The sequence below is a fragment of the Pleurodeles waltl genome, chromosome 3_2 (assembly GCF_031143425.1).
Source record: "Pleurodeles waltl isolate 20211129_DDA chromosome 3_2, aPleWal1.hap1.20221129, whole genome shotgun sequence".
In the NCBI taxonomy this organism is placed as follows: domain Eukaryota; kingdom Metazoa; phylum Chordata; class Amphibia; order Caudata; family Salamandridae; genus Pleurodeles; species Pleurodeles waltl.
The window spans coordinates 213969101-213994379 of NC_090441.1; the positions used below are offsets into that span (position 1 = coordinate 213969101).

Sequence of the window (25279 nt, forward strand, 5' to 3'; positions counted from 1 at the left end):
TCTAGTTCCCCATTCTGATTGCAGTATCCCATTAACAATCTGATTCTGACTCCAGTGCTCATCCACATACTATCCTGACTTGGTGTATCATCCACATACTTTCCTGCATCCAGTACCCCACCACAGCTATTATAATTGTGATACCCCAGTTGTCATCCAAATTGTGACTCCGGTACCCCATCCTTATCAAACTTATGATGTCTCCTCCACATCCTTGTTACAGCTTTGGTACCCTTTTCTTATCTTATTCTTATCCAGACTTGCTACCATCCACATCCTGACCAGACACACATGGCCTATCCACATCCTATCCAAAGCATCAATATCCACTCCCATATCCACTCCCATCCACATCCTATACCATGCATCGATGCCCACTCCCATCCACATCCTATCCAAAGCATCAATGTCTACTCCCACCCACATACTATCAAAACATCCATGTCCATTCCCATCAACATCTTATTCAACGCATTGATTTCCACTCTCATCCACATCCTGTCAAAACACAGATATCCATTACCATCAACATCCTATCCAAAGCATTGAGGTCCACTCCTATTCACATTCTATCCCATGCATCGATATCCACTCCCATCCACATCCTACCCAAAGCACCGATGTCTACTCCCATCCACATCCTATGCAAAACATCAATGTCCACTCCCATCCACATCCTAACCAAAGCATTGATGTCCACTTCCATCCACATCCTATCCAAAGCATCAGTGTCCACTCCCATCCATCTACTATCCAAAGCATCAATGTCCACTCCAATCCACATCCTATAAAGCATCGATGTCCACTCCCATCCACATCCTATTGATGTCCACTCCCATCCACATCCTGTCCCACGCATCTGTTTACTCACATCCACATCCTATCAAAACACCGATGTCCACTCCCATCAACATACTATCAAAAGCATTGATGTCCACTCTCATCCACATCCTATCCCACACATCGATTGTCCACTCCCATCTATAGCTTATCCAAAGCATTGATGTCCACTCTCATCCACATCCTATCCCACACATCGATTGTCCACTCCCATCTATACCCTATCCAAAGCATTGATGTCCACTCCCATCCATAGGCTATCAAAGCACTGATGCCCACTCCCATCAAAATCCTGTCCTAAGCATTGATGTCCACTTCCATCTGCATCCTATCCAAAGCATCGATGTCCTCTCCCATCCACACACTTTCCATAGCATCGATGTCCACTTTCATTTACATCCTACTAAAGCACCGATTTCCACTCTCATCCACAACCTATCCAAACCAATGATGTCTACTCCCATCCACATCCTATAAAGCATCGATGTCCACTCCCATCCACATCCTATTGATGTCCACTCCCATCCACATCCTGTCCCACGCATCTGTTTACTCACATCCACATCCTATCAAAACACCGATGTCCACTCCCATCAACATACTATCAAAAGCATTGATGTCCACTCTCATCCACATCCTATCCCACACATCGATTGTCCACTCCCATCTATAGCTTATCCAAAGCATTGATGTCCACTCTCATCCACATCCTATCCCACACATTGATTGCCCACTCCCATCTATACCCTATCCAAAGCATTGATGTCCACTCCCATCCATATCCTATCAAAGCACTGATGCCCACTCCCATCAAAATCCTGTCCTAAGCATTGATGTCCACTCCCATCTGCATCCTATCCAAAGCATCGATGTCCTCTCCCATCCACACACTTTCCATAGCATCGATGTCCACTTTCATTCACATCCTACTAAAGCACCGATTTCCACTCTCATCCACAACCTATCCAAACCAATGATGTCTACTCCCATCCACATCCTATCAAAGCATCGATGTCCACTCCCATCCACATCCTATCCCATGCATTGATGTCCACTCCCATCCACATCCTATCAAAGCATTGGCCCCCTGGCCCACAACAGCATGACAGCGACTCCATTACCGACATCATCAGCACACACTCTCTCGCATCCACTGACTACATACTCCTTGGAGACTTAAACTTCCACCTCGAGAACACCACCGACAACAACACCGCCACCCTGCTCGACAACCTCTCCAACCTCGGCCTCAAACAGCTCGTCACAACACCAACCCACTCTGCAGGAAAGACACTCAATTTTCTCTGCCAGCAATCACGTCTCTTTCAGCCACACCACCAAACTCCACTGGACAGACCACTGCTGCATTCACTTCTCCTTCAAGAAACCCACAACATTCCACCACCCACAACGGATACCCTACCGTAGTTGGAACAAGGTCACCGACCTTACTGCAACTTATTGCAACCCTCTCCCAGAACCCACCCATCAACACCACCAACACTGATGCAGCTGCCCGCAACTTCAGGCAATGGGTCAACACCTGTGCCAATACTCTCGCCCCAATCAAGAATCCCTCCAATATACACATCGACAGAAAGGCCTTCTGGTTTACTGCCGACCTCAACGATTCTAAGCAAAGCTGCTGAAGACTCGAAGGAAAGTGGCGCCAAGATCAGACTCTGGACAACCACACAGCCTTTAAAAACGCCATCCGCAGACACCCCCAACTCATCTGAGCCGCCAAAAGAACCGCCTTCAAAGACCGAATGAACTACAACGCACACAGCCACAAGGAGCTCTTCAATCTCGTGAAGGAACTCTCCAACCCCAGCTCCAATGCCAACGACATCCTGACATCCCAAGACCTCTGTGACTCTCTAGCCTCCTACTTCCACCGCAAGATTACAGACATCCATGACAGCTTCAGCACCCAGACTCCCCTGGCACCCACCAACACCACAGATTCACCTCCGACCAACCTCCTGCTCTCCTGGACCCCCGTAAACGACAATGACACCATGAAATCATGAACACCATCCATTCCTGCTCTCCATCTGACCCCTGACCTCACCACATCCTCAACAAAGCAAGCTACGTCATCGCACCCCAACTACGGAAGATCTTCAACAGTTCCTTTGAGACTGCCACCTTCCCAGAGAGCTGGAAACACACCGAGTTCAACGCCCTCCTCAAAAACCATAGGGCAGACCCAAAGGACCTCAAGAACTTCTGGCCTATCTCCCTGCTCCCCTTCCCGGCAAAAGTCATTGAGAAGGCCGTCAACAGACAACTAACCTGCTTCCTAGAGGAGAACCGCACCCTGGACCCTTCCCAATATGGATTCCGCAGCAACCACAGCACCGAAACCTCTCTCATCGCTGCGACCGATGACATCAGAACCATACTGGACAGCGGCGAAACCGCGGCTCTCCTCCTCCTGGACCTTTCAGCTGCGTACAATACCGTCTGCCACCACACCCTACGCTCACACCTCAGTAATGCTGGAATCCGCGACAGAGCCCTGGACTGGGTCACCTCTTTTCTCTGGCAGAACCCAGAGAGTCCGCTTCCCCCATTCCGCTTGAAGGCCACCAAAATCAACTGTGGCGTACCCCAGGGTTCGTCCCTCAGCCCGCCCTTCTTCAACATCTACATGGCCCTGCTCGCTAACATCGCCTGATCCCACAACCTCAACATCATCTCATACGCCGACGACACCCAGCTGATCCTCTCCCTCACCAAGGACTCCGCCAAGACCTACCTCAATGAAGGAATTAAGGCCATTGCTGAATGGATGAAGAGCAGCTGCCTTAAACTCAATTACGACAAGACAGAAGTCCTCATCTTCAGCTCCACCCCCTCCGCATGGGATGACTCCTGGTGGCCTGCCACTCTCGGAACCGCTCCGACTCCCACCGACCACACACGCAACCTAGGATTCCTCTGGGACCCCTCACTATCCATGACCCAGCAAGTCAACGCCATCTCCTCCTCCTGCTTCAACATCCTCCACATGCTCCGAAAGATCTACAATTGGATACCCACAAAAACCAGAAGAACAGTCACCCAAGCCCTAGCAAGCAGCAAGCTGGACTACGGCAATGCCCTCTGCTCAGGAACCACGGGCAAACTCCAGAAGCGGCTGCAACACATCCAGAATGCCCCCGCATGCCTCATCCTGGACATTCCCCGCCACTGCCACATCACAGGCCACTTAAAAAAACCTGCACTGGCTCCCAGTCAACAAGAGAATCACCTTCAAACTCCTCACCCACGCTCACAAAGCACTGTACAACACCGGACCAGAATACCTCAACATCGTATTAAAGCATCAATGTCCACGCCCATCCACATCCTTTCAAAGCACCGATGTCCACTCCTATCAACATTCTATCCAAAGCATTGATGTCCACTCCCATCCACATCCTTTCAAAGCACCAATGTCCACTCCCATCCACATCCTATAAAGCATCACTGGCCATCCATATCCTTTCAAAGCACTGATGTCCACTCCCATCCACATCCTATCCAAACCATCAATGTCCACTCCCCTCCACATCCTATCAAAGCATCGATGTCCACTTCCATCCACATCCTATAAAGCATCACTGTCCATCCATATTCTTCTAAAGCACCAATGTCCACTCCCATCCACATCGTATCCAAACCATCGATGTGCACTCCCATCCACATCCTTTCAAAGCACCGATGCCCACTCCCATCCACATCCTATCGAAAGCATTGATGTCCACTTCCATCCACATCCTATAAAGCATCACTGGCCATCCGTATCCTTTCAAAGCACCAATGTCCACTCCCATCCACATCCTTTCAAAGCACTGATGTCCACTCCCATCCACATCCTATCAAACTATCAATGTCCACTCCCATCCACATCCTATCAAAGCATCGATATCCACTTCCATCCACTTCCTATAAAGCATCACTGTCCATCCATATTTTTTCAAACCACTAATGTCCACTCCAATCCACATCGTATCCAAACCATCGATGTCCACTCCCATCCACATCCTTTCAAAGCACTGATGCCCACTTCCATCCACATCCTATCCAAACCATCAATGTCCACTCCCATCCACATCCTATCCAAAGCATCGATGTCCACTTCCATCCATATCCTATAAAGCATCACTGGCCATCCGTATCCTTTCAAAGCACCAATGTCCACTCCCATCCACATCCTATCAAAGCATTGATGCCCACTCCCATCCACATCCTTTCAAAGCACCGATGTCCACTCCCCTCCACATCCTATCAAACTATCAATGTCCACTCCCATCCACATCCTATCCAAAGCATCGATGTCCACTTCCATCCACATCCTATAAAGCATCACTGGCCATCCATATCCTTTCAAAGCACCAATGCCCACTCCCATTGTATCTAAACCATCAATGTCCACTCCCATCCACATCCTTTCAAAGCACCGATGCCAACTCCCATTCACATCCTATCCAAACCATCAATGTCCACTCCCATCCACATCCTATCCAAAGCATCGATGTCCACTTTCATCCACATCCTATAAAGCATCACTGGCCATCCATATCCTTTCAAAGCACCGATGTCCACTCCCATCCACATCCTATCAAAGCATTGATGCCCACTCCCATCCACATCCTTTCAAAGCACCGATGTCCACTCCCATCCACATGCTATCAAACCATCAATGTCCACTCCCATCCACATCCTATCAAAGCATCGATGTCCACTTCCATCCACATCCTATAAAGCATCACTGACCATCCATATCCTTTCAAAGCACCGATGGCCACTCCCATTGTATCCAAACCATTGATGTCCACTCCCATCCACATGCTTTCAAAGCACCAATGCCCACTCCCATCCACATCCTATCCAGACCATTAATGTCCACTCCCATCCACATCCTATAAATCATCACTGGCCATCCATATCCTTTCAAAGCACCGATGTCCACTCCCATCACCATCCTATCAAAGCATTGATGTCCACTCCCATCCACATCCTTTCAGAGCACCGATGTCCAGTCCCATCCACAGCCTATCAAACCATCGATGTCCACTCCCATCCACATCCTATCAAAGCATCGATGTCCACTTCCATCCACATCCTATAAAGCATCACTGACCATCCATATCTTTTCAAAACACCGATGCCCACTCCCATTGTATCCAAACCATCGATGTCCACTCCCATCCACATCCTTTCAGAGCACCGATGTCCACTCCCATCCACATTCTTTCAAAGCACCGATGCCCACTCCCATCCACATTCTATCAAAGCATCGATGTCCACTTTCATCCTCATCCTATAAAGCATCATTGACCATCCATATCTTTTCAAAGCACCGATGCCCACTCCCATCCACATCCTATCTCAACCCTGATGCACATCAACATCTTAACGTGACTCTCTTGCATATCCACATCATACCCTGATGCTGTCACCCACCCACATCCTATTCTGACCCTCCTCACCATCCACTACCTATCCAAAACATCAGTCCCCACTCCCATCCACATACTATCCTGACCTTACACCCCATCCACAACCTATACTAAGTATTACCCTCCCCTCATCCACATCATATCACAACAATCCTCTCCAGCCACATCCTTTCCTGACTCTCCACTCTATGTACATTCAAAACTGATCCTGGACCATCTGCATCTGGTGTCCTAAAGACAACGTGTAGGAGCCAAGGGTTAAAGTGGTGATAACAGCACAACCTTTTAATGTAAATGGTACATTTCAGAGTGTAGAAGTAAATTTGCCTGTCTTGGAGGGGGCCTCACAGCAGTCTTTCTTCCTTCTTCCCAGCTAACAGCAAAGAGCAGGTTAGGTTAGACGCCTTTTCACCTGCACCTTTCCCACTCACCTGAGGCATTCCATAAGGGTCCATTCTTGTGCCTACGTTGCTTAATCTCTGTGTGGAACTTCTAAACTTTTGAAGGGGAAGCAGGAGTAATCCTTTTTCAATGTGCGGATGAGAAACAGATCTAAGTGAAAATCTGTCGACTCCAGCAGATGTGCACACAACATGACTGCTTTACCAAATGGCACACGTAGGTGTCTTTGAATGTTCTCACTCTCGATTAGAAAAAAGTGGAATTTGCGTTTGAAGACTCCTGGGCTCTAAGTTCAAGAAAGATTGTCTCTGAACTACAAATTGACGACGTCCCCCTGTTTTGAGTAACAAAGTTTAGCTTTGAACTGAACCTCGTCTTTCATTGTGGTCGCTAACTGAACTCACAGGTAAGGCTGCCAGAGCTGCCCTTCACACCTTTAAACAACTTAAGCCCGTTTTTTCATTCAAAGGGCATTACACATCAGATGTGGCAGTGCCAACCTCACAAGCATTAAAACATACATAGTCCAAGCAAGGGCTGGCCAGGTGATTGCCTCCACATTATCAGCAATCATATGCTGAATTTGCAGGGGTCTCAGAAGCAGGTCCCATTGTTGAAGGTCCATTAGGACACAAAAGGGCAAGGTGTTCCTTGGGTGGGATGTCCTGGAAAAGACTAAACAGGCAATGGTAGCCGCTTGTTATAAGCAGCATAGGCTTGTGCCTCGTGGGAGTCAAAACTTTAGGCACAATTCTTTGTCCAGCTCATCCCATGAATTATTAGGGTTTCAAACCAGCAGCACTATGACAGAGGACTTCAGGGCAGCTCTGTGTCCTCCCACACCAGCTATGCTACCACAGTGGACTTCAGGGCAGCTCTGTGTCCTCCCACACCAGCTATGCTACCACAGTGGACTTCAGGGTAGGTCTGTGTCCCTCCACACCAGCAGTACTACCGCAGTGGACATCAGGGCAGCTCTGTATCCTCCCACACCAGTGGTAGTACCACTGTGGACTTCAGGGCTGCTCTGTACACTTCCACACCACAGTGGACTTTAGGGCAGCTCTGCATCCTTCCACACCAGTGGTACTACCGCAGTGGACTTCAGGGCAGCTCTGTAGCTTTCCACACCAACAGTACTACCACCGTGGACTTCAGGGCAGCTCTGTATCCTTCCACACTAGTGGTATTACCAAAATGGACTTCAGGGTAGCTCTGTGTCCTTCCACACCAGCAGTACTACAACAGAGGACTTCAAGGCAGTGCTGTGTCCTTCCACACCAGCGGTACTACCACAGTGGACTTCAGGGCAGCTCTGTGTCCTTCCACACCAACATTACTACCACAGTGGACTTCAGGGCAGCTCTGTGTCCTTTCACACCAACATTACTACCACAGTGGACTTCAGGGCAGCTCTGTGTCCTTCTACACCAGTGGTACTACCACAATGGACTTTAGGGCAGCTCTTTGTCCTTACATGCCAGCCTTACTACCACAGTGGACTTCAGGGCAGCTCTGTGTCCTTCCACACCAGTGGTACTACCGTAGTGGACTTCAGGGCAGGTCTGCATCCTTCCACACCAGTGGTACTACTGCAGTGGAATTCAGGGCAGCTCTGTGTCCTTCCACACCAGTGATACTACCACAGTGGACTTCAGGGCAGCTCTGTGTCCTTCCACACCAGCAGTACTACCACAGTGGACTTCAGGGCAGCTGTGGGCCCTTCCACACCAGTGGTACTACCACAGTGGACTTCAGGGCAGCTCTGTGTCCTTCCACACCAGTGGTACTACCACAGTGGACTTCAGGGCAGCTCTGTGTTCTTCCACATCAGCTGTACTACCACAGTGGACTTCAGGCCAGCTCAGGGTCCTTCGACACCAGTGATACTGACACAGTGGACTTCAGGTAGCTCTGTGTCCTTCCACACAGCGGTACTACCACAGTGGACTTCAGGGCAGCTCTGTGTCCATCCACACCATCAGAACTACCACAGAGGACTTCAGGGTAGCTCTGTGTCCTTCCACACCAGCGGTACTACCAGTATGGACTTCAGGGTAGCTCTGTGTCCTTCCACACCAGCGGTACTACCAGTATGGACTTCAGGGCAGCTCTGTGTCCTTCCACACCAGCAATACTACCGCAGTGGACTTCAGGGCAGCTCTGTGTTCTTCCACACCAGCTGTACTACCACTGTGGACTTCAGGGCAGCTCTGTATCTTTCCACACCAACAGTACTACCACAGTGGACTTCAGGGCAGCTCTGTGTCCTTCAACAGCAGCAGTAATGCAACAGGGGACTTCAGGGTAGCTCTGTGTCCTTCCACACCAACGGTACTACCACAGTGGACTTCAGGGCAGTTCTGTGTCCTTCCGGACCAACAGTACTACCACAGTGGACTTCAGGGCAGCTCTGTATCCTTCCACACCAGTGGTACAACCACAATAGACTTCAGGGCAGCTCTGGGTCTTTCCACACCAGTGGTGCTACTGTAGTGGACTACAAGGCAGCTCTCCCTCCTTCCACACCAGTGGCACTACCGAAGTGGACTTCAGGGCAGCTCTGTGTTCTTCAACACCAGCAGTACTACCACAGTGGACTTCAGGGTAGCTCTGTGGCCTTCCACACCAGTGGTACTACCACAGTGGACTTCAGGGCAGCTCTGTGTCCTTCCACACCAGTGGTACTACCACAGTGGACTTCAGGGCAGCTCTGTGTCCTTCCACACCAGCGGTACTACCACAGTGGACTTCAGGGCAGCTCTGGGCAGCTCTGTGTCCTTCCACACTAGTGGTACTACCCCAGTGGACTTCAGAGCAGCTCTGTCTCCTTCCACACCAGCGGTACTACCACAGTGGCCTTCAGGGCAGCTCTCAGCAGCTCTGTGTCCTTCCACACCAGTGGTACTACCACAGTGGCCTTCAGGGCAGCTCTGACTTCTTCCACACCAGCAGTACTACCACCGTGGACTTCAGGGCAGCTCTGGGTCCTTCCACACCAGCAGTAGCCCTGGCTCTCTATTAACGGACCCCGGAGTTCACTGATATCTCTACAGAATTAAACTTCTTGAGGTGATGGACACTGCTTCCTCATCTGTCCTCTCTCCCTGGTGCTTTGGATGCACATTCCCAGGTAGGTCTGCCCTTTCAGACAGGGCTTCTGGACTGAAATCTACCACTTGCAGCAGCTCAGGCTGTGACCCAGCTGCAGCTCTGGGCCTGAGCCCTCTGCCACTACCTGTTAGTTGTTCCCGGTTGCCTCTTAAGCTCTGGTCCTCTGCATGCCCAGGCTCCTCTGCCCATTCCTGGTTGAGAGGAGGAGCTGGTATGAGCCTGTCTTCCATGCCTCCATGTATGTTAAAAGGGGCTGCCCAAGACCTTGTCTTCCTTCTAATCTGCAGTCTGGCAGTTCTGCCCCATGCCAGACTTGTTCTGTTCCCTCCTCCCGCCAGCCCTGCTTATACTCTTTTATAGTTCTTCTCTGAAATGAAAAATTAAATAATAAATTATTTCTCAAGAAGACTTCTCTGTATTCAGCATCAAATTCAAAACATGCTTCAGGAAGAACAGTCTTCGAGGTTTTCGCAAGGCCTGGCTCCAGCACTGCAAGAGTGCAGAGAAGGTACTTAAACACTGCTAGAGCCCTGAGCAGGAGAGTTCAACACAAGAGGGGCTGGAGCAGTGCTTGCACCACTGCAAGAGAGCTGAGGAGGTACCTAAACACTGCTAGAGCCCCGAGCAGGAGAGTACAACACAAGAGGCACTGGAGCAGTGCTTGCACCACTGCAAAAGCGCTGAGAGGGTACTTAAACACTGCTAGAGCCCTGAGCAGGAGAGTACAACACAAGAGGGCCTGGGGCAGTGCTTGCACCACTGCAGGAGAGCCGAGAAGGCACTTAAACACTGCTAGAGCCCTGAGCAGAAGAGTACAACACGAGAGGGGCTGGGGCAGTGCTTGCACCACACTGCTAGGGCGCTGAGAAGGTACTTAAACACTGCTAGAGCCCTGAGCAGGAGATTAAAGCACGAGAGGGGCTTCAGCAGTCCTTGCACCACTGCAAGAGCGCTGAGAAGGTACTTAAACACTGCTAGAGCCCTGAGCAGGTGCTTGGAACACAAGAGGGGCTGGGGCAGTGCTTGCACCACTGCAAGAGCGCCAAGAAGGTACTTAAGCACCGCTAGAGCCCTGAGCAGGATTGTACAACACGAGAGGGGCTGGAGCAGTGCTTGCACCACTGCAAGAGTGCTGAGAAGGTATTAAACACTGCTAGAAGTCTGAGCAGGAGAGTGCAACACAAGAGGGGCTGGGGCAGTGCTTGCACCACTGCAAGAGTGCTGAGAAGGTACTTAAACACTGCCAAAGCCCTGAGCAGGCGCCTAGAACACAAGAGGCACTGAAGCAGTGCTTGCACCACTGCAACGGTGCTGAGGAGGTCCTTAAACACTGCTAGAGCCCCGAGCAGGAGAGTGCAACACAAGAGGCACTGGAGCAGTGCTTGCACCACTGCAAGAGTGCAGAGAAGGTACGTAAACACTGCTAGAGCCCTGAGCAGGAGAGTACAACACGAGAGGGGCTGGAGCAGTGCTTGTACCACTGCAAGAGCGCTGAGAAGGTACTTAAACACTGCAAGAGTCCTGAGCAGGAGAGTACAACATGAGAGGGGCTGGGGCAGTGCTTGCACCACTGCAAGAGCGCTGAGAAGGTACTTAAACACTGCCAGAGCCCTGAGCAGGAGAGCACAACACAAGAGGGGCTGGGGCAGTGCTTGCACCACTGCAAGAGCGCCGAGAAGATACTTAAACACTGCTAGAGCCCTGAGCAGGAGAGTACAACACGAGAGGGGCTGGGGCAGTGCTTGCACCACTGCAAGAGCGCCGAGAAGGTACTTAAACACTGCCAGAGCCCTGAGCAGGACAGTACAACACGAGAGGGGCTGGGGCAGTGCTTGCACCACTGCAAGAGCGCCGAGAAGATACTTAAACACTGCTAGAGCCCTGAGCAGGAGAGCACAACACGAGAGGGGCTGGGGCAGTGCTTGCACCACTGCAAGAGCGCCGAGAAGGTACTTAAACACTGCTAGAGCCCTGAGCAGGACAGTACAACACGAGAGGGGCTGGAGCAGTGCTTCCACCACTGCAAGAGTGCTGGAAGATACTTAAACACTGTTAGAGTCCCGAGCAGGAGAGTTCAACACAAGAGGGGCTGGAGCAGTGCTTGCACCACTGTAAGGGCGCTGAGAAGGTACTTAAACACTGCCAGAGCCCTGAGTAGGTGCCTAGAACACTAGAGGAAATGGAGCAGTGCTTGCACCACTGCAAGAGTAGAGAGAAGGTCCTATAACACTGCTAGAGCCCTGAGCAGGAGAGCACAACACGAGAGGGGCTGGGGCAGTGTTGCACCACTGCAAGAGCGCTGAGAAGGTACTTAAACCCTGCTAGAGCCCTGAGCAGGACAGTACAACACAAGAGGCACTGGAGCAGTGCTTGCACCACTGCAAAAGCGCTGAGAGGGTACTTAAACACTGCTAGAGCCCTGAGCAGGAGAGTTCAACACAAGAGGGGCTGGAGCAGTGCTTGCACCACTGCAAAAGCGCTGAGAGGGTACTTAAACACTGCTAGAGCCCCGAGCAGGAGAGTACAACACAAGAGGCACTGGAGCAGTGCTTGCACCACTGCAAGAGTGCTAAGAAGGTACTTAAACACTGCTAGAGCCCTGAGCAGGAGAGTACAACACAAGAGGCACTGGAGCAGTGCTTGCACCACTGCAAGAGCGCTGAGAAGGTAGTTAAACACTGCTAGAGCCCTGAGCAGGAGAGTAGAACACGAGAGGCACTGGAGCAGGTCTTGCACCACTGCAAGAGTGCTGAGAAGGTACTTAAACACTACCAGAGCCCTGAGCAGGTGCCTAGAACACAAGAGGCACTGGAGCAGTGCTTGCACCACTGCAAGAGTAGAGAGAAGGTCCTATAACACTGCTAGAGCCCTGAGCAGGAGAGCACAACACGAGAGGCCCTGGAGCAGTGCTAGCACCACTGCAAAAGCGCTGAGAAGGTACTTAAACACTGCTAGAGCCCTGAGCAGGAGAGTAGAACACGAGAGGCACTGGAGCAGTGCTTGCAGCATTGCAAGAGTGCTGGACATGTCCTTACAACCAACCTGAAGCAGAAGAGTCTGACATGTGCCTGACTCTGCCCCAGCCCTGTTGGTTTTACAGAAGCGCTATTCTTAGAGGAAATCCACAGATGTCCCTATAGGCCCGTCTCCCCTGCTTACACCAAGGCGTAATGTTTTGTTTCTTCAAGCACAAACATGATCATGAGTGAATAATGCATGCTGGTTTTCAGATCAAACTTTTTTAAAATTAAGTTTAATTAATTGATGTGAACACAACATATAATGGTTGCTTTCCAGTCTGTGAGAAATCGTTTCTAATTAAAAATCTTGTCTCTTTTCGTTGTTCCTCAAAAAAGGTCACAAAGTTATTGACTGAATTCCAGTTTTTGGAACATGTACCATACGGTCGCATCTCTGTACTAAATTACTAGAAAATATGGTTTGCATAAATTTTGCATTTGTGTTCAAATAATGAAATTAGTATCTAGAAAAGTGGTTTCAACCCTTTTGACTTCAGTGGACCCCCACATTACCATTATTGGAACTCAGGGACCCCCAATGAATCATCATTGGAATCTGGGGACCCCCCACTGAGTCATTGCTGGAAGCTGAGGACCCCTACTTAAGCTTGTTTGATGATTTGAACCACCAAACAATGCACAACATATACAGAAATAAACATTTATCAAACATACACAAATGACTAAGGCCCTGATTCTTACCTTGGCGGGCGGCGGAGGCCGCCCGCCAAAGTACCCCCGCCAGAACACCGCACCGCGGTCGTCAGACCGCTGCGGTGATTCTGGGATTTCCACTGGGCTGGCGGGCGACCGCCAAAAGGCCGCCTGCCAGCCCAGTGGAAATCAACCTCCCCACGAGGACGCCGGCTCTGAATGGAGCCGGCGGAGTGGGAAGGTGCGACGGGTGCTGCTGCACCCGTCGCGTATTTCAGTGTCTGCAAAGCAGACACTGAAATACAAAGTGGGGCCCTCTTACGGGGGCCCGTGCAGTGCCCATGCCATTGGCATGGGCACTGCAGGGGCCCCCAGGGGCCCCACGACACCCCATACCGCCATCCTGTTCCTGGCGGCAGAGCCAGGAACAGGATGGCGGTATGGGGTGTCAGAATCCCCATGGCGGCGCAGCGAGCTGCGCCGCCATGGAGGATTCTCATGGGCAGCGGAAAACCGGCGGGAGACCGCCGGTTTTCCTCTTCTGACCGCGGCCAAAGTGCCGCGGTCAGAATGCCCTGCGGGGCACCGCCAGCCTGTTGGCGGTGCTCCCGCCAACCCTGGCCCCGGCGGTCCATGACCGCCGGGGTCAGAATGACCCCCTAAATATTTTACCTGATTCACAAACAAATATAAAAAAATGTAAATTTAAAATTTAATTGAAAGATTGGAGCTTTTCTGAATTCAGTTGAGGCCACTCATCGCCCACAAATCAATCTGAGGACGCTAACTTGAACCTTAGCCTCCAATTACAGATTCCTTCACAATTACAGAATGTTTTTAAATGTCAATTGTACATTCTGCTTTTTTATTTATATACACTTTGTTAATTTATTCATATTCTTTAATTTTCTAAGCTGTCAGGGACACCAGAGAAGGCTTTGCAGACACCCAGGGGTCCCTGTCCACTCGTCAAAAACCACTGATCTAGAATAATATTTGGAAAATAAAACATTCATATAATCAGTTCTAGCCTGAGGTTTACTGTCCGTTTGTCTGAATGTTGAACTGTAGCCCCCGCACCTGGATTTTCAAGTTTGGGAACTCTGAGAAAGTTTGCTGGTGTAGATCCCAGTCCATGATTAGAATAATATCTGGCCACCTGCTTTGAAATAAAGTGCCATGAAGTGCCTCGAAGTCATGCAGGGGCTTGAATTGAATACTGCACTTGACAGGGAGCCAATGAAGACAGTTTAAGAATGGCTTTGGGAGCAGCCACAATCCGTGGGGAGACTCCTCCTGCCTGACTTGTAATCTACTCAATCCATCTTCAGTACATCCGAGTTATAATTGCTGAGTCTGGAGCTCATTGGTACAGCGCCCCCTGTCATCAGATGATTCTTCACTGGTCAACAGGGAGACATCTTCCACTTAACTTTCATGTGAAGGACACACTTCGAGACCACTGACGAGACTTGAGAATCTAAGGTCAATTTATTTGTGATATTTACTTTCATACTTTTGCTAAAGCTGAAGGGATGGGTAAATAGCCTATTTTCTATGGCAGTAGGCACAAGTCGGCATCAGTCCACCACTAGCCATCAGTCTACCAGCCACCAGTAGCCATCAGTCTAACAGTTTATAAGTAGCCATCAGTCTACCAGTCCATCAGTAGACATCAGTCTACCAGACCACTAGTAGGCACCAGTGAGCATCAGTAGGTGCCGGTCCAAAAGTCTGCACCAGTCCACCAGTTGGCATCAGTCCACCCATCCACTAGTAGGCATCAGTCCACCAGTAGGCATCAGTCCACCAGAAGGAATCACTTCACCAGTCAGCATCATTCCAGCAGACCACCAGTAGGTATCCGACCACTAGTTGGCACCAGTAGGCATTGGTCCACCAGTAGGCACACTCCACCAGTAGGCATCAGTCTACCAGTTGGCTTCCATCCACCAGTAGGCATCAGCCCACCAAACCACCAGTAAGCATCAGTCCACCAGTAGGCACCAGTAGGCATCAGTTCACCAGTACGCATCAAACCACCAGAAGGCATCAGTCTACTACTAGGCATCAGTCCACCAGTAGGCATCAGTCCATCAGTAGGGATCAGTCCACCAGACCTCAGTCTACTAGTAGGCATCAGTCCACAAGTAGGCATCAGTCCACCACTGGGCATCAGTAGGCATCAGTCCACCAGTAGACATCAGCCACAGGAGACATCTGTTTACCAGTAGGCGTCAGTTCACCAGTCCATCAGTAGGGATCAGCCTACCAGTCCACCCGTAGGCATTAGTCTGCCAGTAGTCATCACTCCACCAGTAGGCATCAGTCCACCTGTAGGCATCAGTCCACTAGTCCATCATCAGTCCACCAGTAGGCACCAGTCCATCAGTCTCAGTCCACTAGTCCATCAGTAGGCGTCAGTCCACCAGTAGGCATCAGTCCACCAGTAGGTGCCAGTCCTCCATTAGGCATCAGCCCACCAGTAGGCACCAGTCCATCAGTCTCAGTCCACTAGTCCATCAGTAGGTGTCAGTCCACCAGTAGTCATCAGTCCACCAGTAGGCATCAATCCACCAGACCATCCGTAGGCATCAGTCCACCAGGAGGCACCAGAAGGTACAGTCCACCACTAGACCCCAGTCCACCAGTAGGTGCCATTCCATCAGTAGGCATCAATCCACCAATAGGTGTCAGTCTACTAATAAGCATCAATCCACCAGTAGGTGCTAGGCCACCAGTAGGCATCAATCCACCAAACATCAGTTTACTAGTAGTCATCAATCCACCAGTATGCATCAGTCCCCCAGTCGGCATCAATCCACCAGTAGGCATCAGTCCACCAGACATCACTCAACTAGTAGGCATCAGTCCACCAGTAGGCATCAGTCTACCAGCCCACCAATAGGCATCAGCCTACCAGTCCACCAGTAGGCATCAGTCACCAGTAGGCATCAGTCCACCAGACATCACTCTACTAGTAGGCATCAGTCTACCAGTAGGAATCAGTCTACCATTCCACCACTAGGCATCAGTCCACCAGACATCACTCTAATAGTAGGAATCAATCCACCAGTAGGCTTCAGTCCACCAGTAGGTGGCAGTCCTCTATTTGGCATCAGTAGGCATCAGTCCACTAGCTGCATCAGTCAACCAGTAGACATCAGTCCACCAGCAGGCATCAGTAGACATCAGTCCACCAGTAGGCATCAGCCCACCAGTAGGTACCAGTCCACCAGTAGGCATCAGTCCACCAGTAGGCATGAGTAGACATCAGTCCACCAGTAGGCACCAGTCCACCAGTAGGTACCAGTCCACCACTAGGCATCAGTCCATCAGTAGGTATCAGTCCACTAGTTGGATCAGTCTACCAGTAGACATCAGTACACCAGTAGGCATCAGTAGACATCAGTCCACCAGTAGTCCACCAGTAGGCATCAGTCCATCAGTAGGCACCAGTCCACCAGTAGGCACCAGTCCACCAGTAGGCATCAGTCCTCCAGTAGGCATCAGACCCCCAGTAGGCACCAGTCCACCAGAAGGCATCAGTCCACCAATAGACATCAGACCCCCAGTAGACATCAGTCCACCAGTAGGCATCAGTCCATCAGTAGGTATCAGTTCACTAGTTGGATCAGTCTACCAGTAGACATCAGTCCACCAGTAGGCATCAGTAGACATCAGTCTACCAGTAGTCCACCAGTAGGCATCAGTCCACCAGTAGGCATCAGACCCCCAGTAGGCATCAGTCCTCCAGTAGGCATCAGACCCCCAGTAGGCACCAGTTCACCAGAAGTCATCAGTCCACCAGTAGACATCTGACCCCCAGTAGGCATCAGTCCACCAGTAGGCATCAGTCCATCAGTAGGTATCAGTTCACTAGTTGGATCAGTCTACCAGTAGACATCAGTCCACTAGTAGGCATCAGTAGACATCAGTCCACCAGTAGTCCACCAGTAGGCATCAGTCCACTAGTAGACATCAGACCCCCAGTAGGCACCAGTCCACAGATATGTCCTGCCACTACTAGCCACTAACTCTTTCTTGCTTGTGTTTAATTTGAGTTGATTGCTACCCATCCTAATCCAGATGAAGCACACCAGGCTCTAAAATGCTGCTCCAGTGCAGGAATTATTGCCAAAGCAGATCAGAATTTGTGGCTCGTCATCATACCTGTATAATTTGCATCAGTAAGAGGCTTTTTCCTCCTTCGCTAAAGGTTCCACATGTATACTGAACAGGTGAAGGGCCGTGGAGGGACTCTGGGGAGCTCCACATCACAGAGGCTCTGTGTTTGCAGTTTAGGGAGAGAGTTATGCAGCTTGAGCTCTATCATTCATACATGATTACAGCCACTTAAAGTCTGGTCCCTCTAGGCCAGCTGCCTCGACTCGGCTCAACAAGAAAGTATGACTGACCTTGTCAAACGCTGCCAAGAGAACTGCCAGGGTAAGGGCATTATTATGGCCCCTGTCCAGATCTGAACTCAGGTCATCCATAACTGGCTACCAACACTGACTTTGTGTTGTGGCTGTGATGAAAGGCTACTTGAGGAGTTTGCAAGGAGTGTGAAGCTTTGGGTCCATTAGGAAGTATTTAAAGGCCTCCTTAGCTTCAGTTCATTAACATGTCTTTAAAGGCCTGAATAGCTTGAGTCCAGTAGGGTGTCCTTAAAGGCCTTTATATCTTACGCCTGATAAACTGCCATTAAAGGCCTCCTTAGCTTGAGTGCATTATGGTGTCTTAAAGACTTTAAAGGCCTCTGTAGCTTAAGTCGAATAACATGTCTTTAAAGGCCTCCATAGCTTGAGGTATTTGAGGTGTCTTTAAAGGCCTCCATAGCTTGAGGTATTTGCGGTGTCTTTAAAGGCCTCCTTAGCTTGAGTGCATTATGGTGTCTTTAGAGACTCCCAAAGCTTGAGTTTGTTAAACTTCCTTTGAAGGCTTCCATAGCTTCAGACCATGAAGGTGATTTAAAGGCCTCTGTCGCTTAAGTCCATTAAACTTTCATTAAAGACCTTCACAGCTTGAGTCCATTAGGAATTATTTAAAGGCCTCCGCAGCTTGAGTTCATTAACATGTCTTAAAGGCCTTCTTAGCTTGAGTCCAATAAGGTGTCTTTAAAGACTTTAAAGACCTCTGTAGCTTAAGTCGATGAACATGTCTTTAAAGGCCTCCGTAGCTTGAGGTCTTTGAGCTGTCTTTAAAAGCCTGTATAGCTTTAGGTATTTGCGGTGTCTTTAAAGGCCTCCGTAGCTTGATGTCTTTGAGCTGTCTTTAAAGGCCTGTATAGCTTTAGGTATTTGCGGTGTCTTTAAAGGCCTCCGTAGCTTGATGTCTTTGAGCTGTCTTTAAAGGCCTCTATAGCTTTTGGTATTTGAGGTGTCTTTAAAGGCCTCCATAGCTTGAGGTGTCTTGAAAGTCCTTTGTAGTTTGAGTGTATAAAGGTGTCTTTAAAGGCCTCTGTAGCTTGCGTCCATTTAGGTTTCTTTGAAGGTCTCTGTAGCTTGCGTTGATTAACATGTCTTTAAAGGCCTCCATAGCTTGAGGTGTCTTTAAAGTCCTTCATGCTTGAGTCTACAGGGGCATCTTGAAAGGCCTCCATTGCTTGAGGTGTCTTTCTTTGAGGTGTGTTTAAAGGTCTCTGTAGCTTGACGTCTTTGAGCTATCTTTAAAGGCCTCCATAGCATGAGGTCTTTGAGGGGTGTGTAAAGGGGCCGCTCCCCTGATGCATAAATATAAATAAAAAACAAAACTCCCTCGTTTCTAGTGGTTTCTGCCTCCCTTGGGGGCAGATTGGCCTAATACAAATAGGCTGATCTGCCCCCACAGGGGGCAGAAATGGCCTAAAAGTAAATTTGCCCCCAAGGGAGCGACCCTTGCCTAAGGGGTTGCTCCCCACATATACATAAAAAAAAGAAACAAAAAAAAATGATCCCTGTTGTCTAGCGGTTTCTGCCCCCACCCCCCAATTATAATAGGCCGATCTGTCCCCGTGGGGGCAGAAATGGCTTATAAATAATTTGCCCCCCCCGGGGGCAGCCATTGCCAAAGGGGCTGCTCCCCTCATTCAATCATATATTTTTTTTAACTCAGCAGAAATGCTGAGAGAGACATGAAAGAGAGGAAAGGCCTTTCCTCTCCTTTCATGCCTCTTTTGCCCCCTCCACGTGATCCTCCGATCTGCGCTCGTGGAGGGGTAGGCCTCTGATGAGGTCAGCGCGCAATCGCACACTGACGTCATTAGAGGCCATGGGGGGGTCAGGGTGGGTGGGCGTGGAAAGGGAAGCGATTCCCCTTCCATCCCTGCCCAGGGGAGGGGGGTGCCAGGCCCCCTGGGGGAGCACTGGCGCTTCCCCCAAGGCCCCCTATCTGGACGTAACGGTTACGTCCTGGGCACCCGAGAGGTCGCAAACAATGAGTGAAAACTGAGAATTAATGTGTAGAAACAAAGAGCTCGATGCATCCTTGGACAGTGCGGAAAAGTGAGTGAAAACTAAGAATGAATGTGTCGAAACAAAGGCTTGGGCGGGGCACAATCAGTGAGTGAGAACTGAGAATGAATGTGTGCACGATGCCATCTGCTGCACCTACCGAGTCAGAAGATCCTGGTCTCCTACATATACGGGGCCCTTTTGTAGCTGGCGTGGCCACACTGATGGCAATGAATGAGTAAGAGTGATTCCTGCCATATCTCTCGATCCTTCCTGATAGCTAGCTGTTTTCCAGACCTCAAGGCTAGGGTACCCATGTTACCTTCATGCACCGGTCTCTCCAGCCCCCGACTGTGCCCCCATCTCAAGGACTGCAGCCCACTTTGCTTAAAGTACTCGGGCTGCGTTTACAAGTAAAGCTGGACCACTGCCTGCTGCCTTACAGACTGTTTTTCAATTCAAAATGCTTTTGCTATTAGGATGCCACCTCTTTGTGGGTCTCAGTAACTTTTTAATGTTTTACGACTGGATTTCGATCCCCAAGCATTGGTATACACAATACCGGTGTGTTATTCGGAAGGAACACTTACACCAAGCCTGTTCCAGATGCCGGATTAGTATCCACTCATAATCCCCGTTTCTTAGTCCTAGAATGAGATCAGTGCGCTTGAAAAACCTGTTCTATTGTTGCAAATGGCTAATCGGCGTGTTTGCAACCATTACATGCTTGGTACATGTGGCCCGTGGCCCTGGTGCCTGTAGTTCATGCTATGTGTGTCTGTGCGAGGGGCTGCACATTGTGCGTGTGTGAGGGGCTGCACATTGTGTCTGTGTGAGGGGCTGCACATTGTGCCTGTGTGAGGGGCTGCACATCGTGTCTGTGTGAGGGGCTGCACATCGTGCCTGTGTGAGGGGCTGCACATCGTGCCTGTGTGAGGGGCTGCACATCGTGTCTGTGTGAGGGGCTGCACATCGTGTCTGTGTGAGGGGCTGCACATCGTGTCTGTGTGAGGGGCTGCACATTGTGTGTGTGAGGGCTGCACATTGTGTCTGTGTGAGGGGCTGCACATTGTGTCTGTGTGAGGGGCTGCACACTGTGTCTGTGTGAGGGGCTGCACACTGTGTCTGTGTGAGGGGCTGTGTCTGTGTGAGGGGCTGCACATTGTGTCCGTGTGAGGGGCTGCACACTGTGTCTGTGTGAGGGGCTGCACACTGTGTCTGTGTGAGGGGCTGTGTCTGTGTGAGGGGCTGCACATTGTGTCCGTGTGAGGGGCTGCACATTGTGTCTGTGTGAGGGCTGCACACTGTGTCTGTGTGAGGGCTGCACACTGTGTCTGTGTGAGGGGCTGCACACTGTGCCTGTGTGAGGGCTGCACACTGTGTCTGTGTTGGGGGCTGCACATTGTGTCTGTGTGAGGGGCTGCACACTGTGCCTGTGTGAGGGGCTGCACATTGTGTCTGTGTGAGGGGCTGCACATTGTGTCTGTGTGGGGGCTGCACATTGTGTCTGTGTGAGGGGCTTCACATTGTGTCTGTGTGAGGGCTGCACATTGTGTCTGTGTGAGGGCTGCACATTGTGTCTGTGTGAGGGGCTGCACACTCTGTCTGTGTGAGGGGCTGCACATTGTGTCTGTGTGAGGGGCTGCACATTGTGCCTGTGTGGGGGGCTGCACATTGTGCCTGTGTGAGGGGCTGTACACTGTGTCTGTGTTGGGGGCTGCACATTGTGTCCGTGTGAGGGTCTCCACATTGTGTCCGTGTGAGGGGCTGCACATTGTGTCTCTGTGTGTGAGGGGCTGCACATTGTGTCTGTGTGAGGGGCTGCACATTGTACCTGTGTGAGGGGCTGCGCATTGTGTGAGGGGCTGCACATTGTGTCTGTGGGAGGGGCTGCACATTGTACCTGTGTGAGGGGCTGCACATTGTGTCTGTGTGAGGGGCTGCACATTGTGTCTGTGTGAGTGAGGGGCTGAACATTGTGCCTGTGTGGGGGGCTGCACATTGTGTCCGTGTGAGGGGCTGCACATTGTGTGAGGAGCTGCACATTGTGTCTGTGTGGGGGGCTGCACATTGTGTCTGTGTGGGGGGCTGCACATTGTGCCTGTGTGAGGGGCTGCACATTGTGTCTGTGTGAGGGGCTGCACATCGTGTCTGTGTGAGGGGCTGCACATTGTGTCTGTGTGAGGGGCTGCACATTGTGAGGGGCTGCACATTGTGTCTGTGTGTGTGAGAGGCTGCACATTGTGTCTCTGTGAGGGGCTGCATATTGTGTCTGTGTGAGGGGCTGCACATTGTGCCTGTGTGAGGGGCTGCACATTGTGTCTGTGCGAGGGCTGCACGTTGTGCGTGTGTGAGGGGCTGCACATTGTGCCTGTGTGAGGGCATCACATTGTGCCTGTGTGAGGGGCTGCACATTGTGTCTGTGTGAGGGGCTGCACATTGTGCCTGTGTGAGGGCTGCACACTGTGTCTGTGTGAGGGGCTGCACATTGTGTCTGTGTGAGGGGCTGCACATTGTGTCTGTGTGAGTGATGGGCTGCACATTGTGCCTGTGTGGGGGGCTGCACATTGTGTCCGTGTGAGGGGCTGCACATTGTGCGAGGGGCTGCACATTGTGTCTGTGTGAGGGGCTGCACATTGTGTCTGTGTGAGGGCTGCACATTGTGCCTGTGTGAGGGGCTGCACAGTGTGTCTGTGTGAGGGGCTGCCCATTGTGTCTGTGTGAGGGGCTGCAGACTGTGTCTGTGTGAGGGGCTGCAGACTGTGTCTGTGTGAGGGGCTGTACATTGTGCCGTGTGGGAGGCTGCACATTGTGTCCATGTGAGGGGCTGCACATTGTGCCTGTGTGAGGGCTGCACATTGTGCCTGTGTTGGGGGCTGCACATTGTGCCTGTGTGAGGGGCTGCACATTGTGCCTGTGTGAGGGGCTGCACATTGTGTCTGTGTGAGGGGCTGCACATTGTGCCGTGTGGGGGGCTGCATATTGTGTCTGTGTGAGAGGCTGCACATTGTGTGTGTGTGAGGGGCTGCACATTGTGTCTGTGTTGGGGCTGCACATTGTGTCTGTGTTGGGAGGCTGCACATTGTGTCTGTGTGAGGGGCTAGGGGCTGCACATTGTGCCTGTGTGAGGGGCTGCACATTGTGTCTGTGTGAGGGGCTGCACATTGTGCCTGTGTTGGGGGCTGCACATTGTGCCTGTGTGAGGGGCTGCACATTGTGTCTGTGTTGGGGGCTGCACATTGTGTCTGTGTTGGGGCTGCACATTGTGTCTGTGTTGGGAGGCTGCACATTGTGCCTGTGTGAGGGGCTGCACATTGTGTGTGTGTGAGGGGCTGCACATTGTGTGTGTGTGAGGGGCTGCACATTGTGTCTGTGTAAGGGGCTGCAAATTGTGTGTGTGAGGGCTGCACATCATACCTGTGTGAGGGGCTGCACATTGTGTCTGTGTGAGGGGCTGCACATTGTGTCTGTGTGAGGGGCTGCACATTGTGTGTGTGAGGGCTGCACATTGTGTCTGTGTGAGGGGCTGCACACTGTGTCTGTGTGAGGGGCTGCACACTGTGTCTGTGTGAGGGGCTGCACACTGTGTCTGTGTGAGGGGCTGTGTCTGTGTGAGGGGCTGCACATTGTGTCCGTGTGAGGGGCTGCACATTGTGTCTGTGTGAGGGCTGCACACTGTGTCTGTGTGAGGGCTGCACACTGTGTCTGTGTGAGGGGCTGCACACTGTGCCTGTGTGAGGGCTGCACACTGTGTCTGTGTTGGGGGCTGCACATTGTGTCTGTGTGAGGGGCTGCACACTGTGCCTGTGTGAGGGGCTGCACACTGTGTCTGTGTGAGGGGCTTCACATTGTGTCTGTGTGAGGGCTGCACATTGTGTCTGTGTGAGGGGCTGCACATTGTGTCTGTGTGAGGGCTGCACATTGTGTCTGTGTGAGGGGCTGCACACTCTGTCTGTGTGAGGGGCTGCACATTGTGTCTGTGTGAGGGGCTGCACATTGTGCCTGTGTGGGGGGCTGCACATTGTGCCTGTGTGAGGGGCTGCACACTGTGTCTGTGTGAGGGGCTGCACACTGTGTCTGTGTTGGGGGCTGCACATTGTGTCCGTGTGAGGGTCTCCACATTGTGTCCGTGTGAGGGGCTGCACATTGTGTCTCTGTGTGTGAGGGGCTGCACATTGTGTCTGTGTGAGGGGCTGCACATTGTGCCTGTGTGAGGGGCTGCGCATTGTGTGAGGGGCTGCACATTGTCTCTGTGTGAGGGGCTGCACATTGTGTCTGTGGGAGGGGCTGCACATTGTACCTGTGTGAGGGGCTGCACATTGTGTCTGTGTGAGGGGCTGCACATTGTGTCTGTGTGAGTGAGGGGCTGAACATTGTGCCTGTGTGGGGGGCTGCACATTGTGTCCGTGTGCGGGGCTGCACATTGTGTGAAGAGCTGCACATTGTGTCTGTGTGGGGGGCTGCACATTGTGTCTGTGTGAGGGGCTGCACATTGTGTCTGTGTGGGGGGCTGCACATTGTGCCTGTGTGAGGGGCTGCACATTGTGTCTGTGTGAGGAGCTGCACATCGTGTCTGTGTGAGGGGCTGCACATTGTGTCTGTGTGAGGGGCTGCACACTGTGAGGGGCTGCACATTGTGTCTGTGTGGGGGGCTGCACATTGTGTCTGTGTGAGGGGCTTCACATTGTGTCTGTTTGAGGGCTGCACATTGTGTCTGTGTGAGGGGCTGCACATTGTGTCTGTGTGAGGGCTGCACATTGTGTCTATGTGAGGGGCTGCACACTCTGTCTGTGTGAGGGGCTGCACATTCTGTCTGTGTGAGGGGCTGCACATTGTGCCTGTGTGGGGGGCTGCACATTGTGTCTGTGTGAGGGGCTGCACATTGTGTCTGTGTGGGGGGCTGCACATTGTGCCTGTGTGAGGGGCTGCAAATCGTGTCTGTGTGAGGGGCTGCACATTGTGTCTGTGTGAGGGGCTGCACACTGTGAGGGGCTGCACATTGTGTCTGTGTGGGGGGCTGCACATTGTGTCTGTGTGAGGGGCTTCACATTGTGTCTGTTTGAGGGCTGCACATTGTGTCTGTGTGAGGGGCTGCACATTGTGTCTGTGTGAGGGCTGCACATTGTGTCTGTGTGAGGGGCTGCACATTGTGCCTGTGTGGGGGGCTGCACATTGTGTCTGTGTGAGGGGCTGCACATTGTGTCTGTGTGGGGGGCTGCACATTGTGCCTGTGTGAGGGGCTGCAAATCGTGTCTGTGTGAGGGGCTGCACATTGTGTCTGTGTGAGGGGCTGCACACTGTGAGGGGCTGCACATTGTGTCTGTGTGGGGGGCTGCACATTGTGTCTGTGTGAGGGGCTTCA

The 25279-nt window shown here is 51.4% G+C and overlaps 1 protein-coding gene across 1 annotated transcript in view; it reads left to right on the forward strand.

Moving 5' to 3' along the window:
* The window catches only part of SLC4A3 (solute carrier family 4 member 3), a 706827-nt gene that overhangs the window by 641492 nt on the left and 40056 nt on the right, over positions 1-25279 (forward strand). The window lies entirely within an intron of this gene.